Genomic DNA, 14,883 nt, shown 5'->3' with positions numbered 1-14,883 from the left:
AACAAATGAAACGTTACAAACAGAAAGTGAACAACAAAATGGTAGACATAAGCCTGCTCATTTCATAAAGTATGTTAAATGTAAATGTTTCAAAGACTGATTAGAAGAGTGGATTAAGAGATATGAAGCAAGTATATTCTGGTTACAAAGAAACTAATGACAAATATAATGATATAGGCAGGTAGGAAAGAATGGATGGACAGAGATATACCATGCCTGCAGACATTAAGCAAAGGAAAGCAGCACTGGATGTATTAAGATCAGATAGAGTGACCCACAGGGATATTACACAATGATAAAAGGGTCAATCCAACAAAAACCCCAACAGAGGGACCGGGCTGATGGCTCAGCAGTAGAGTGCTTACCTAGCATGTGTGAGGCACCTGGTTCAATTCTCAGCACCACGTATAAATAAATAAAAATGAAAGTCCATTAACAACTAAAAGAGTATTTTAAAAAATAACAGAAGGCATACGTGCATATGCAACAAAAACGGATGGAAATGAACAGAGACATAGAGCATTTCACAATTACAATTAGATATTTTGTTAGGTGCAGGATAGGCTGAACTAAGTTGTCTGCAGGGCAGGCTGAACAAACTTTAGCTGCAGGATAGCCCACGCACTTTAACCCCCCTCTGTCTGGTCCTTTATCACCTGTTTGCGTCAATTCTGAACACTCGACCCCACTCAAGGCTGAACACTCGACCCCCACCCGTCTGGAAACCCACAAATGACCTCTGCCCCATCTCCCTGAAGGCAGACGATGACACTACTGTATGATCCACTCACTGTATGCCAACAAGGCAGCTTGCAGACCCAGAGACCCCATTACATTTGGGCTATAAAAACTCCCTCCTGCCTGGCCCCTCTCTTGCTCTGGCTCTTTCTGTCTCTCTTGCTCTTGGTCTTGCTCTCTTGGTCTCTCTCTCTCTCTCTCTCTCTCTCTCTCTCTCTCTCTCTCTCTCTCTCCTCTTTTGCACTGCTGCAATAAAGATCTCTTGGTTGCTCCGAGTGTTGTGGTCACTTTCCTTTCAGACTTCAGTATCTTCAACAACATATACAACAACGCATCAGAATCGGCAAGGATACAGGAACCCCAACAACACAATCCATCAGCAGAATTTAATTGACAATTTTAGAATCCTCTGCAGCAACAGAATGCATATTATCATGAGCTGAATTGTGCCCTCCCTCAAGCCCAGATTCACTGGTGAAGTCCTAACATCATCAGCCACTAAGGATCTGATAATTAAATAGATATCAGTACACACCAATCAGGATGTCCTCATTAAAAACAAACAACAAAATAAATATTAATCTTAGTGGCTCTGGAGCCTGAGACAGGAGGATTGCTATTTCAAAGCCAGCCACAGCAATGGCAAGGCACTAAGCAACTCAATGAGACCCTGTGCCTAAATAAAATACAAAATAGGGCTGGGGATGTGGCTGAGTGGCTGAGTGCCCCTGGTTTCAATCCCTGGTACTAAAACAAACCAAACAAAATACCAAAAACCAAAATAAGCATGACACCATCAATGGCTGGCAAGAATTCAAGGAAGCCTGGATCACACCTATATTGCTGGTGTGAATGGCAAATGTTACAGCCACTCTAGGAAGTATTTTTATAGTCTGTTTTTAAAGGTAAACATGCATCTGCCATAGGACCTAGGAATTGCATTCCAGTATTTATCACAGAGAGATAAGCACTTATGTTCACACAAATACCTGTGTATTATAGTTCAGAGCAACTTTATTCTTAATATCTCCCAAAAAGAGAAAAATGTGGATAACCTTTTCTGGGTGAATAGGTACACAAATTTATCTGCAGCAAGGCAAAGTGTGCAGCTTCTGAAATACAAAAAGAACAACTTGTTGATGCAGCAACTGGAATGACTCTCCAGAGAAATTCACTAAGTGAAAAACAGTAGTTCCAAGGGCTTTGTATAGGATTCCCTTCACCTACCATTGATTAAATGAATAAGTTACAGGAATGGAAACTGATCAGTGGTAGCCAGAGGTTAAAGAGGAAAGGAGAGGCCGTCCTGAAGAGAGCCATTGAAAAGGTGATGGATTTTTGTGGTGATGAAGACGTTGTGTAACTTGGTTGTGCCAATGGCTATATCCTGGTTCTATGGTATAAGCATGTCTAACTCCCACCACACCATTTTTCAAATATTACCATGAAGTTACAATTGGAGCAAACTGGGAAAGAAGCCACAGGGGATCTCTCTTATGAGTTCTTAAGATTATATCTGAATTACGTTTAAAATGCATTCGCCAAATAAAATATATTTCTCTTTGATTTGAACTTTGTTTAGAAAACACTAAGGTTATGCACAGGCCCTGGGGTCCATCCCCAGCCCAATAAATAAATAAATAAACAAACAAATAAACAAGAAAGAAGACACTAAGGCTAAAACTATTTTACTGAAATAGGTTCAATAAAATAATTTTAGCACTTTGTCTTGAAGGAAATGTTGAACACGATCCTTACTCTTGAGAACTGTCCACAATTTCTTCTTTTCTTTTCCTTTTTCAAAAGTATGGTGAACAAAACTGCTGCAAATTCTGTGTTTGGTCTGGGTTCTTCAGAGAACAAACCCAAGAAGGTCCAAATATGATATGTATAGAGAAACTTACTGAAAGGAATTGGCTCACATGATTATGGAGACCAAAAGTCCTAGATGACAAGTCAGCCAGCTGGAGATCCAGGAGAAGTGATGGCCAAGTTCAAGTCCTCTTATGGCTTGGAGATGGGGAATCCCCAAAGCTCCTGTGTGAGCAGGAGATGGAATGATCAGATCACGAGAGCTGTAACCTGCATTCATCATTTGATGACAAGAGAAGAGAGAGACAAATTCCTTGTTCATTAACCACACGAAGTATGTAAAATCCAAGAGTTCAAATATTGAGGAGAGCTGAGGAAAGACATCCAACAGCCCTCAGGTACCTGTTACAGGGGGCAGGATTCTCTTGGCGCCAATGATGTGGACTGGATGGGCTAATTTGAAAGCCATGTCTACTTGTGTTAAAGAAAAATAGAGAGACACTTATCTGGATGCTAATTCATTGCATTGTACAGGAGGGAGCACTGGCGCTGTCATGTACCCAAACCCATATTTATGAAGAAGAGAGGAATGGTGAGGAGGAAAACCATGGCTAGAAGCACCAAGATATTCCTCCTGTTGTAGCTGGGATCTGGGTTAAACTCTTGGTCCCCAGGGCAGCAACGTTCAGACGTGGGGCTTTTGAGAAGCAACTGGATCACGAGGGCTCTGGTTAATCCATTGGTAGGTCCAGGATTAAATGGACATTGGGAGGTGGTGGAACCAGGAGTTAGCCAGAGAAGCATGCCCTGGAAGGGTATGTTTTGTCTCTGACCCTTCTTAATACTCTCATTCTTTCTGCTTCCCAGCACCCTTGGGGTGAAGAGTTCTGCTCTGTCAAGCGTTTCCCACTGGGATGGCCTTCTTCCTCACCATAAGCCAACAATGATGGGCCCAAGCAACTATGAACTGGAACCTCTGAACCTCGGAGCCAAAGATAAATGTCTCCTTCTCTAAGTTGATTTCTCAGGTATTTTGTCAGAGCAATGTAAAGCTGACTAACACACTTCCTTTGGATAGGTGGCTTGTCAGAAAGCTGTGGTCACTTGGGCAGAGTTCTCCAGCCCTGACTAGGCCACCACAGAAAACAACTAGTTATTGGAGGACTTTAAAGCATCCAGGAAGTTCAGCTATTCAGAAAACGCGACGGAATATGTGTATGTGTCATGTCGACTGGGACCTTCTGATGGAAAGCCCCTTGGCTAAGCACTGCACCTGCTAGACTCTCATAGTGATAGCACACACTAAGGAAGACAGGCTTAAAAAATTAAAAAAAAAAAAAAAAAAAAAGAGGATCGAAAATCTGATGAAGGTGGCAATAGTATATAGACAAAGCAATCCCCAAATCCAGGCTCCCAGTGGAGACAGGATACTGATGTCTATCTCAGGTTGCTGATGAATGGGTTCGCCTTGGTCGTCCTGGCCTCCTGTCCCTGGGAATTCAAAGTGTCTCAGGTGCCAGACCGCTATGCCATCAGATATTGTAGGAAGGCCTGGTGGCATGACTGTGGCAGGAGGAGGTCGTGCTCTGTAAGTGTCCCGCTGCGTGAGAGCGGGAAGGAGGCTAAAAGAGTTCGCTGGCGTCCCTGGGTGGGTTCGAACCACCAGCCTTCCGGTTAACAGCCAAATGCGCTAACCGATTGCGCCACAGAGACGCAGTCCGCAGTCCCCTCTCTAGGTGGTGGGGAGGAATGACGACGCGCCCTAGGGTTTGCAGGGCGCCCAACCAAGTTCCAAAGCCAAGGGCATCCAGGGATTCACAGCGTGAATCGCGGTGTTTGTCGCCTAGGAGACTTGGCGACTGCGGGATTTCGAGCCAGAAGGGCCGCGGAAAGGCCCTGGCCCGGCGCTAAGTCACCCCGTCTCAGGAGTCGCAGCCCGGGGAGACGCCGGGTGGGTCCTAGCGGTGGCCTTGTCTGTTCTTTGCGCCACGATCACCCTGGGAAAGTCCTATGCCCACACGACCGGTCGCTCGCCCCTGCATTTCGGATTTCTGTGTGCATCGGTGGGGCTCCACGACGGCAGAGGTCGAGGACGTGGTCCTGGGTCCCCTCGCCGACTCCCGGACTCGGCCCTCCTCGGGCGCTCCCTTAGGACTTGCTGGATTAAGCCATGGACGTCGTCACGTAGGAGTCCCCCGAAGAACCCGAGGGCGGATTTCCCAGAGTTCGGCAAAGGCGAGGTTCTTGTTAGAAGGCTCCCCTCGCGGTGGTCTCCCGGTAACCCCGGGAGGCCGGGAAGCCCTGCGCACGGCCTGCGCGGTCCCAGCCGGAGCTTCCGGGGCTGGGGTGGGCGAGTGGCCGCGCCGGGAGCGGGTGGCCTCAGAGGCGGCGGCCAGCGGGGAGCGGCGGCGTGGCGCTGCACCCCGCGACGGGAGTGGGCCGAGGTGCACGTCGACGCGCCTAGGGCCGACGCTCCGAGACGGAATCGGTTCCCACCGCAGCCCAGAGAGAAGAAAGGGGAAAGCAGAGGCGGGAACGCGCGGTAAAGGCGACGACCTGCGGCCGTCCCCGCAGAGCTGTCGCCTATTCCAGCTCCTCGGCCTGGACAGGACGCGGAGGAGCCGCCCCGCGGCGTCTCGCGCGCTTCGGCGTAGCACACCAAGGACAGCGCTCCGCCCGGTCCGCAGCAGCCTCGGCCGGGATCCCAGAGCGCAGGGCCCTCCGCGGACGTGGCCTCCCTTTTCTTTCCATCCACTCTGACCTCCCGGCCCTGGGCCGCTTACCTGGACGCCAGGGCGACACTTGCCTGGGCTCCAGAGTTCTCCGGGTCTGGGAAAGGAAAGCCTACGTGCGTATCCCGCCTCGGCCTAGAGGACAGGTTGGAGCGGTCCTTTCCCTGCCCAAGAGGTGACAGGGCCAGTCCTCCCCAAAGCGCAAGCCTCAAAAAGTGAGGCGCTGCCCCTGGATCGTCCGAAGGTGCCAACCAGCTTGTTCTGGTTCGGGTTTGCAACCTCAGTGGGGCCTTTCTAAAACCAAATGAGAAGTGAGAAGAGAGATTCAAGGCTACCTGGATATTTTAGGTCAAGTCTAACGCGTGTCCACTGTAACTGTACTGATCTCTGTGTGGTGCTGCGGACCGGACCCAGCGCCTCACACGTGCCAGGCTCCGCTCTAGCACCAGCCCAGCGCCAGCAATTTTTAGCATTTATTTTGCTAACAGTAAATGACTCCAGTGTAACAGAGGCTAAAGCGCAGGGATCTTCAGTGAGGGAGCACGGGACTTTTGACAAGAAGTAACCATCTCTTAGATGAAGTGATACAAAATTTCCTCCATCCTGGAAAGTCCATGGAGCCCCTTTTAATGTTTTATCTGGGGTGAGGGGGATCGCTTCTTTCAAAGGGCGCAGCACGTCTGTTGTAAGGTTGGGAAGCGCGTCCCCAAACTTTACTGAGATGGCCCATGATATTATGAGAACGTGGGGCATTGGTGGTTCAGTGGTAGAATTCTCGCCTCCCACGCGGGAGACCCGGGTTGATTCCCGGCCAATGCACGCCTTTTCTTAGCCCAGCTGGGAGCCCCTCTTTCACCTTCCTTCCCCTGGTCTCCAGCGAACCCTGGTCAGGAAAGACCACAAAGCCCACGACTTCAGTGTCATTTCCCAATTGCCACACAGGACGGGACCTCGCCAGTCACAGGCTGAGACTGTCGAAACCGCGCCACCCTTTTTCCTCGGATCTCGAGGCTCCTGCGCACGGATTCACTTCCTGCACTTGCACAGGGCACTGGACAGATCACTGGGCCGTTCTCCGTGCAGAAGGGGACCCGGAAGGGAACGCCCGATGGCAGGGCCACGGGACCGGGAGGCGGGGAGCCCAGACCCACTCGCTTCGCGGGTTCTGCGCGGGGCCGCCGCCGGCCGGACAGCCGCCCCTGTGCCTGGTGGCCCCGATCAAAGTCAGTCCGCGGCGTCTGGGCAAAGTTCAGGGTGGCCCAGGAGCGCGGCGAGGGGCACTCCCTTCTAACCCTCCTGCTTTCGCCCCCCGACGGGCGCCCTGCCTTCTGCGCAGAGTTTGGATCCCCTGGGGCTCTGCAGCCCAGCCCCCCACCCCATGGCCTCGGGCCACGTGGGAGGAGCCCGGGACCAGCCAAGCTGCGTCCTGTCTGTGGACCCCGCCTGTTTTCACCCGCTCTTCGCAGCCAGTCCAAGTGCTGCCCACTCCAGCGCACTGGCCAAGGGCCACCGGTCCTTTACTCTCTTGAAAGGGCCTCGGGAAGAGCTCAGAGGGAGACGCCAGGACAACAGAACTGAGTAGATTTGGCTCCAGTCTGCGGGGAAGCTCTCCTGCCCTGCTCCTCCTGCCCCCCCCCCCCTCCTGTGCCAGCCCCCTGTACCCCTGCTCCTGCCCCCTGTACCCCTGCTCCTGCCCTGCTCCTCCTGCCTCTGATCCTTCTCCTCCTCTTCCTCCTGCCCTGGTTCCCCCTCTCCCCCCCCCTCCTCCTGCCCTGGTTCCCCCTCTCCCCCCCCTCCTCCTCTTCCCTCTTCTCCTGTACATCCTCCTCCCCCTCCTATAAAATCCTGCAGGCTCCGTTTCCTTCTTTCTCCTAACTCCCTCCAGGTTGATTCTGAAAACCTGGGCAGCAACCCAGATTATTTCAATACCCCGGTCTTTTGTTGATTTTGGTGCTGAACTAGAACTTGCCTCATAAAATAGTTAAGTTGTCCCTTGATTTAAAGTTTCTGGAAGAAATTGTACAGGGAATTGGTATCACACACACACACCGGTCTCTCTCTCTCTCTCTCTCTCTCTCTCTCTCTCTCTCTCTCTCTCTCTCTCCTGTCCTAATTAGTAGAATTAATTTAAAAAAAAAAAAACAACTACCTAGACTTGGTGCTTTGTTTACAAGGTTTTGAGTTGTTGATTCCAGTTTTAAATACATGAATACTTAAATAGACTATGTCTCCTTTTGTATATACTGCTTTGATTCTATTGATAAATTTCTATAGATTGTATTTATATTGTTTGTCCAAAATATTGAATTCCTCTTGAAATGTTATTTTGATGCATCTGGTATACTTCAGTGTGGTTTTAATCACCCAATTCGGGGTCTCCAGCTGTCTTTCTGTTAGTGATTGCTTGTTGAGCTCCGTTGTGTATGGTTTTTCTTCCTTTAACTTGGTTGAGATATATTTTATGGGCCATTCAGGGCAGATCATGGTTGGGAATGAAAGAAGTAATCTCTAAACCTCAGGTGCATCCTATCACCTGGTGGCACTTCCAGTTTAACCTTACCCTCTTTGACGTTCTACCTGCTGGATCTGTCAATTACAATTTGAGAGAGGCTCAAATCTCCAACTAGAGTGTGCATTTGTCTATATCTCCTTGCAGTTCTTTCAGGTTCTGCCCGACACATTCTGACACTCTCCTGTTAGGGACATGCTTATTAAGGATTGTTATATTTATCTTCTTGGGGAACTGACCCCCTTATTGTAATATAATATCCTTCTTTACCCACAATGATTTTCTTTGTCTTGAAGACAAAGAAATATTGACCTAGTTTCTGTCTCTCCAACTTTTTACTTGTAATTTATCTTCCCATTTAAGGGAATGTTGCTTGCTGGGCACGGTGGCCCATGCCTTAGTCCTTAGTCTGAGCTCCACTGGAGGCTGAGGCAGGAGGATTGCTTGATCCCAGGGGTTTGGAGCCACACTGGACAACGTAGTGACAACCTATCTCTTAACCTTTTTAACAAGTCGGTTTCTGTTTTGGAAGTTGGTCTGTATGCCAGAAGGTTCCATTGTGATTAGAGCAAGAAAATTCAAGATGAACCACAAAAGGAATTTTTCTTCAATGAGTCTGAAATGGCGATTTATGAAATCCTCACTGAGACAGAGAGTAACCAGCCATAATGATGACAGAGAGTGGTGCCTGTGCCCAAATTTTGGTCAATTTCTTATCAATGAGAGTCAGGGGAAAGGAGGAACTGTTTGCACAAAGTTGTTTTGTTGACATGCTATTATGAGGGTGAAGGCCTGGATCTTTGCCTTCTTACATGAGCAAGCCAAGGCCAGGTGTGGACAGTGACACAGAGCTTGAGCCCTCCCAGGCAGAAACCACCAACTCGTCTCTAGCTAGGCAGCTTCCTGGGAAAACACCCAAACATGTTTCTTTCTTCTGCTTCCCATGAACATTTGTCACCTTTCCTTTGTTTCCACACCCAGCAGAGTGCTAAGTTGTTTATAGTCAGCCCCATTTTTGAAGCACTAAATGCTCAAATAAGCTCTTTAAACTGTTTATTGATGCACTAGAGTTATCCCTAGTAGAGAGGTTCATTATGGCACATTTCTGCCTGCACAGAACGCCATCAATCTCACTCCCCAGTACCTTTCTTTTACTTCTCCTGCTCTTTAAATAATAATGTGCTCAGGTTCCCTTTTAACAACTGAGGCCAGAGGAGCTTTCCTGCAATGCATACAGATTATTTTGAGATGCCTTATCAATTTTTATTGACTATATTTGTACCTATTTAATATTGCAGTGTTTTGTTCACATAAACACTGTATAAAATGTAAGGGAACTTGGGTACATATACCCTGGAATGAGTGCTCTTGGATTCCTTTACATTATGGGATTTCTAAAACCATCCAGCTTGTAGAAATAAATAAATATATAAATATATAAATAAATAGAAAAAATAAAATAAAAACCATCCAACAGTAGGGTTTTTGTTTGTTTGGGGCAGAGTGGTACTGGAGATTGAACTCAGGGGCACTCCACCACCGAGCCACAACTTCAGCCCTATTTTGAATTTTATTTAGAGACAGGATCTCACTGAGTTGCTTAGCTTTATGCAGAAGCTGGCTTTGAACTCACTACCCTCCTGTCTCAGCCTCCCCAGCTGCCTGGATTGCAGGTGTGGGCCACCATGCCCAGCCCAACTGTAGGGTCCTGATACAGACTCTGGAATGGAGTCAGCTTGGCCAACTCTCAGGAAAACAACGTGTCTAAGTGTCAGAGCCTTGCTCCCTGGTGAGGCCATGTATGGTGGATTTTGAGTGACAGGCAGGTGAGTATGATCTGGTTTGAGTATCAGTATAAATATTAAACATGTTTGATTGCTTTTTATTTATATTCAACAAATATTCATTGTTAAAAAAAAAAAAACCATATTCCCCTCATCTTACAAACACACAAACAATCCCAAACATACATGAAAGAGTTTTCAGGCACCCCAATCTTGCATTGGTGACACATCTTTATCACAGGGTGGCTCAGGTGAAGTGTAGTATGTACTATGTGTCCAAGGAACTCAGAGTCCCAAGTGTCACCCTGACAATCATGGGGTCATGGTGGACCCAGAGAGTTGTATAAAGGCCAAGAAAAGGAAAATAATATGACAGTTTGCATAAAATGTCACCTCAGGATGAGAAACTGGTGAACTAAGGCAGCGAATGTGGCCTATGTTGGAAACTTCCGGGGAAGGTGTCCTCTGCTGCTCTGAGCCAAAAGGTGACTTTATCACATTTTCTGGGTAGAAGTGAGATCCTTGGGTTAGTCGGTAGTTTCTCTGGATGTCGTTACACATCTCTGATGACGTTTGAGTGTTCCCTGCGAGTGTATTCCAGGGAGTCAGTGTGCGCACTCTGTTTCTGAATCCTGCGACCTGACTTCAAGTCTGGTGGGACGTTTTGTCTAGCTTGGATAAAGTTCATTTTCTGGATTTCTGCTTCCACATCCTGATTTTTCGTCCAGGGAAGAAAGCTGCTCTGAGCAAGTTCTCCACCAGATCCCTACTGTTCCTCCTTGTCCCCAGTCATTTGTGCTAGGTATCTGTCACCTGCGTTGCCAGCTCCTCATGAAATGGAGTCCCTGTGGCCAGGTTCTGGGAGAGGCCATATCCACAGGGGATTGGACATATCGAATTTGGGTGACTAAACCATCCTCAGATATCTCCCTATCCCTGTCAACCAAGGTACCCAGAGAGCCAACAAGGACCCCTACTCATCCCTGCCAAACCCAGTCCTCTTGTGAACCTCAGCGTAGAAGATCTCTTGCACTGAAAATGTGGTGGCCACCAGATCCTCTGCCCCGGACACCTTGTAATCTCACCATCTTTTGGGTAAATTGTTCATTGGAGAAGTTGTGATGGCATCAGCTTAGGTGTGATTGTGTCCTACTAAGGGAGGGATAGTTTTCCAAGTCCTGTGTCTTGGGCGGAGAGCTTATTTAATTCTGGGTGGTCATTGATTTTTTCCCCACTTGTTCTTTTCAGTCATTCATGACAGTAGAGCACATCTTGATGTATTTATCCAAAACTGCAGTGCATCTTACTCTCATTAGCATCCCAGTCTTATGGTTATACGTGCTGTGGAGAGTCACTGTGGGTATTCATATATGTACATAGGAAAGTTATATCAGGTTCATTCCACTATCTTTTGATTCTTTATATTCAGAATTTCTACCTCTGACGTCCCCATCTTGGACACTGAAGGCCATGGTGACAGCTGCTGTGGAAGTGACTCCAGGAAATCTCAGAAAAAGTGATGTTCCATTCACTTCCATGGAGCACACTAAATGTACTCTTTTTGTGATGTTTTGGCATCCACGTTGTTGAATATCTCATTAATCTCTTTTATTGTATGGTTGTGTTTTACTGGCTGAATGCATCACAGTGTAACCATTAGTTCTCTATGAACATTTAAGTTACTTCCAGCATATCTCTCTCTCTCTCTCTCTCTCTCTCTCTCTCTCTCTCTCACACACACACACACACACACACACCATGTATTAACAAGAAATCCTGTTTGTGGGCATGTTTTGTAAACTCCATTTTAAATTCCTTATTCTTCAATACTGTGAATGAATATTACAACCAAAAATACCAACTCATTCAAATGTTGTGAAAGCAGAAGTGATAGGAAAGTGACCAGGACACTTGGAACAACCAAGAGGTCTTTTTGCGGTGGTGTCTGATTGACAGGGGAGAGAGAGAGAGAGAGAGGAGGAAAGGGAGGGGGGCAGGGGTCAGATGTGGATTTCCATTGCACCAGAAGGATGGGGGCTGAGTGTTCATCCTTGAGTGGGGCTGAGTGTTCACCCTTGAGTGGGGCTGAGTGTTCACCCCTGAGTGGGAGCTGAGTGTTCATCCTTGAGTGCTGCAGTATGGCTGGCTGCAGCAAAATAACCGGGGGGTGACGAATAACTTGTGTACGTTGATACAGCAGGAGTAGGAGCCGTTTATTGCAGGACAGGAGCAGTATTCATACATTCCACACAGCTTATCTAATTAGCATAAACTAGATACAACAGTCAACCAGTCAGGAATCTCCACACTTAATGGCTCACTTTTGTTACTTCTCAAACCACTCCCTCTGGCATTTTGCCAGGCACCATCCAGACTTGTTTACGAACTCTAACATTCCCCTGGCAAAATGCCAGGTGTTATTTTGACTTGTTTACAGACTCTAACACTTGAGTGGGGCTGAGTGCTCAACCCTGAGTGGGCCTGAGTGTTCACCCTTGAGTGGGCTGCTTGTTCAGCTCTGAGTGGGGCTGAGTGCTCAGCCTTGAGGCAAACAAGCGATAAGGAAGCAGACAGACGGGGGTCCAGTGTCCAGCCCACTCGGCAGCTAACAAGAATCCTATGCACTTTTCTTTTGTATTTCATAATTAAGGGAGAGAACTAAGCTTGGAGGTTGTTTCCTTCCAGCCTAGGTTTAATGCAGGCTGCACTAGATCATCACATTTGAGTCATGCAACAAATCCACGAAGTACTTATTATTCTTTTTTCATAAGACATTTGCAAAATTGAGGCATAGCACATTCATGGAGCCAGCCCACGGGCCACTGGTGGATCCAGGACCAAAAGAATTAGCTTCCCAAAGGGAGACAAAACCTAATGCTTTTGTAGTAATGTCAGTTTGTCTGACAGTATCCAAGTGAGGCAGGAGAAAGGGTAAAAATGGGCAGGTAGGAGAGTTGGACTCCTTCAGGTCAGGTTTTTATTCAGCAGGGCTGAGAAACCACAGACACAAGGCAGGCTTCATCCAGGCCAGGCCTACTTCTGGGTTAGCAGAGAAAAATGAAACAAAAACAAACTGGTAAGACACCTGCTGTCTGGTTCCTCGACCCCCATCACAAAGGGACACAGAGTAACCTGACTGGACCAAAGAACAGGTGAGGAGGCCATGGACACGGAATGCCTTACTCAGGATTGGGTGGGGGCTAGCTCAAATAGCTCATGTAGATTCACATAAACCACTAGATAATAGCCATTTTCTGGTATGCCTCTCTTGGGACCCCCTCCCTTTGTGAGCTCCATCTTCTTTCTACTACTCAATAAATCCTGCTGAGAGCCACGGCTGAGTCTGTATGGCCCCTGGCATTTTGCCAACAGTATTGATTGACAGGCGAGGCATTCCTATCCGCCTCTGCCGCAACTTTTGAGTTCTCGCACTATTTTGGAGTTCTCGTGGGGATTTCCGGGGATTCCCCGAGAGTTCCCATTGGTTGGGGAAGTGCAGGAGGAGGGATTTTCCGGGAGAGATATTTCGGGCTGGGGGTTCCTGGACAAGCCTCCTGGCATTCAGGATGATTCCCCGGGAGCTGTGTGAAGTGTTTTCCTACAGTTTAAAAATAAAGTTTGTTCCTGCTTCTGTGGCTAGTGATTTGTGCCCAGCCAGACTGCGGCAAAATCCTGTTACTTTGCTGTCACCCCCGTCCAGTGGATTTCATTCTTCAAATTCCTAAGACTCTAGGGAACCCAATCCCACACTCTGTGCTACTCCCGCCCAGTGGCTGCATTGGAAGGCTGCTTTTGTTCAGAAGCTCCTCCATCAAGGATCTAGAGCCTTAGTAGTGAAAACAGCCTTGAGAAAAGGAAATTCCTAGACACTTTAAAACTCAAGTATTCTCAGTAAGGCGCTAAGAGTTGACCTGTCGTGGTCCACGAATCTTATATGAGGAAGGAAATCTCCACGTTGTTGGAGAGAAGAGAGGCTTTTCATCAAACTAGATCAGACCTGTAGACCTCCGGACCTGTATTTGCAGTGTTCTGAATACTCCGCTGGTAACCCCGTGCATCTAGGTTTGGGGTGGTGGTGTTATTATTTTTTTGTTGGGGGGGGGGATGTGGAGAGAGAGCCGCGCTCCACCTTAATCCACTTGGGTGTCTTATCGGGACCATCTGGGAGCTTGAAGGTCTTGGAATTAGTCCCAGAGGTACCAAGGGAGGGGGAACCAGTGTGGTAGAGAACGCGCCTTGGAAGAGTGTCCTCCGTTGGGCCAGGTAATTTCTATTCAATAGAACTACAGAAACCAATAGGAGAATGAGATCGTCAGTCACCTTCGGTAAATGGGAGGAAAGGCGGGGTGTGTAGAAACCTGCTTGCAGAAAAGTATCTGCTTTGATAGGAAAAAGCCTTTTACAATTCAAAACAAAAAGACACTCTCCTTAGCTTGCTAGAAAGCAATTTTCTATCTCAATGTTCTAGCAAAATCCCACCAAGAACAACGGAGGTTAGTGCTGCAAGGCATACATCATCTTAAGAGCTAAGATCTTCTTTTAAGCAACAAACTTGCCAGGGAGAGCGCGAACGCAGTCCCCACTACCACAAATTATGCAGTCGAGTTTCCCACATTTGGGGAAATCGCAGGGGTCAGCACCTCCCCAGTGCAATGGAGAAGCCTCGCCCTGGGAAAACCACCTTCCTGATCATGGTATCTCCCCTGCCAGGTAAGTATGACTCGCTCGCCTGCCCTCGCAGCATAGCCTCCCTTGCCCTCCACTGTACACACACGGTCACTGCACAGCCGCAATCCCGGGCCTCCTTAGTCCTCACGCACAGCGAGTGGACCCTGCTTAGAGCCGTGCGCTTGCTCCCACAGCACAGCAAGTGGATGGCCTTTGTGCTGCAGGTGCCCGCTCAGCAGCCCCCGCGCCCCCTTATCTACATACGCCCGCCCCTGTGATGACGTCACAGAAGGAGCCCCGCCCCGGACCTGCGCCTCGCCTTCGGTCCCTCCGCCGCTCCCTGCCCTCAGCGGTCCACTCGGCCGAACCGCGCCCCCGCAGCCGCTGCGGGAAGTGCGCGGCCGCTCCCTGCTTAACTCGCGTCCCGCCGGGGGCTCGGGCGGTGCGCGGCGCCCCTTCTCCCGGAACGTGGGTTCGTTGTAATAGAACTTCTCTCCCCAACCCCGACCTGCGCCCCAGGATGTGAAGGAGAAACGGCTCCCTGGCACCGCCCCTCCTCGGTGACCCTTTGTCTCTTCCCGGCGGGCCCGGGTCCGGTGGCCCAGGACCGAGGAAGTCCACTCGTGTCGGACAGGACTTC

The 14,883-nt window shown here is 48.6% G+C and overlaps 3 non-coding genes across 3 annotated transcripts; 1 reads left to right on the top strand and 2 right to left on the bottom strand.

Annotated features, from left to right (window-relative positions):
• Window positions 1–4,189: 4,189 nt before the first annotated feature.
• Window positions 4,190–4,263, bottom strand: Trnan-guu (transfer RNA asparagine (anticodon GUU)). Its single transcript has one exon. It is a non-coding gene; the product is annotated as a tRNA-Asn (tRNA).
• A 1,768-nt stretch (window positions 4,264–6,031) lies between these two features.
• Window positions 6,032–6,101, top strand: Trnag-ccc (transfer RNA glycine (anticodon CCC)). The gene has a single exon. It is a non-coding gene; the product is annotated as a tRNA-Gly (tRNA).
• Window positions 6,102–14,131: 8,030 nt separating this feature from the next.
• On the bottom strand, window positions 14,132–14,293 carry LOC139707502 (U1 spliceosomal RNA). The gene has a single exon (XR_011709058.1). It is a non-coding gene; the product is annotated as a U1 spliceosomal RNA (small nuclear RNA).
• Window positions 14,294–14,883: the final 590 nt, after the last annotated feature.

The sequence above is a fragment of the Marmota flaviventris genome, chromosome 10, assembly GCF_047511675.1.
Source record: "Marmota flaviventris isolate mMarFla1 chromosome 10, mMarFla1.hap1, whole genome shotgun sequence".
Lineage (NCBI taxonomy): Eukaryota > Metazoa > Chordata > Mammalia > Rodentia > Sciuridae > Marmota > Marmota flaviventris.
This window is presented reverse-complemented; position numbering and strand designations above follow the sequence as displayed.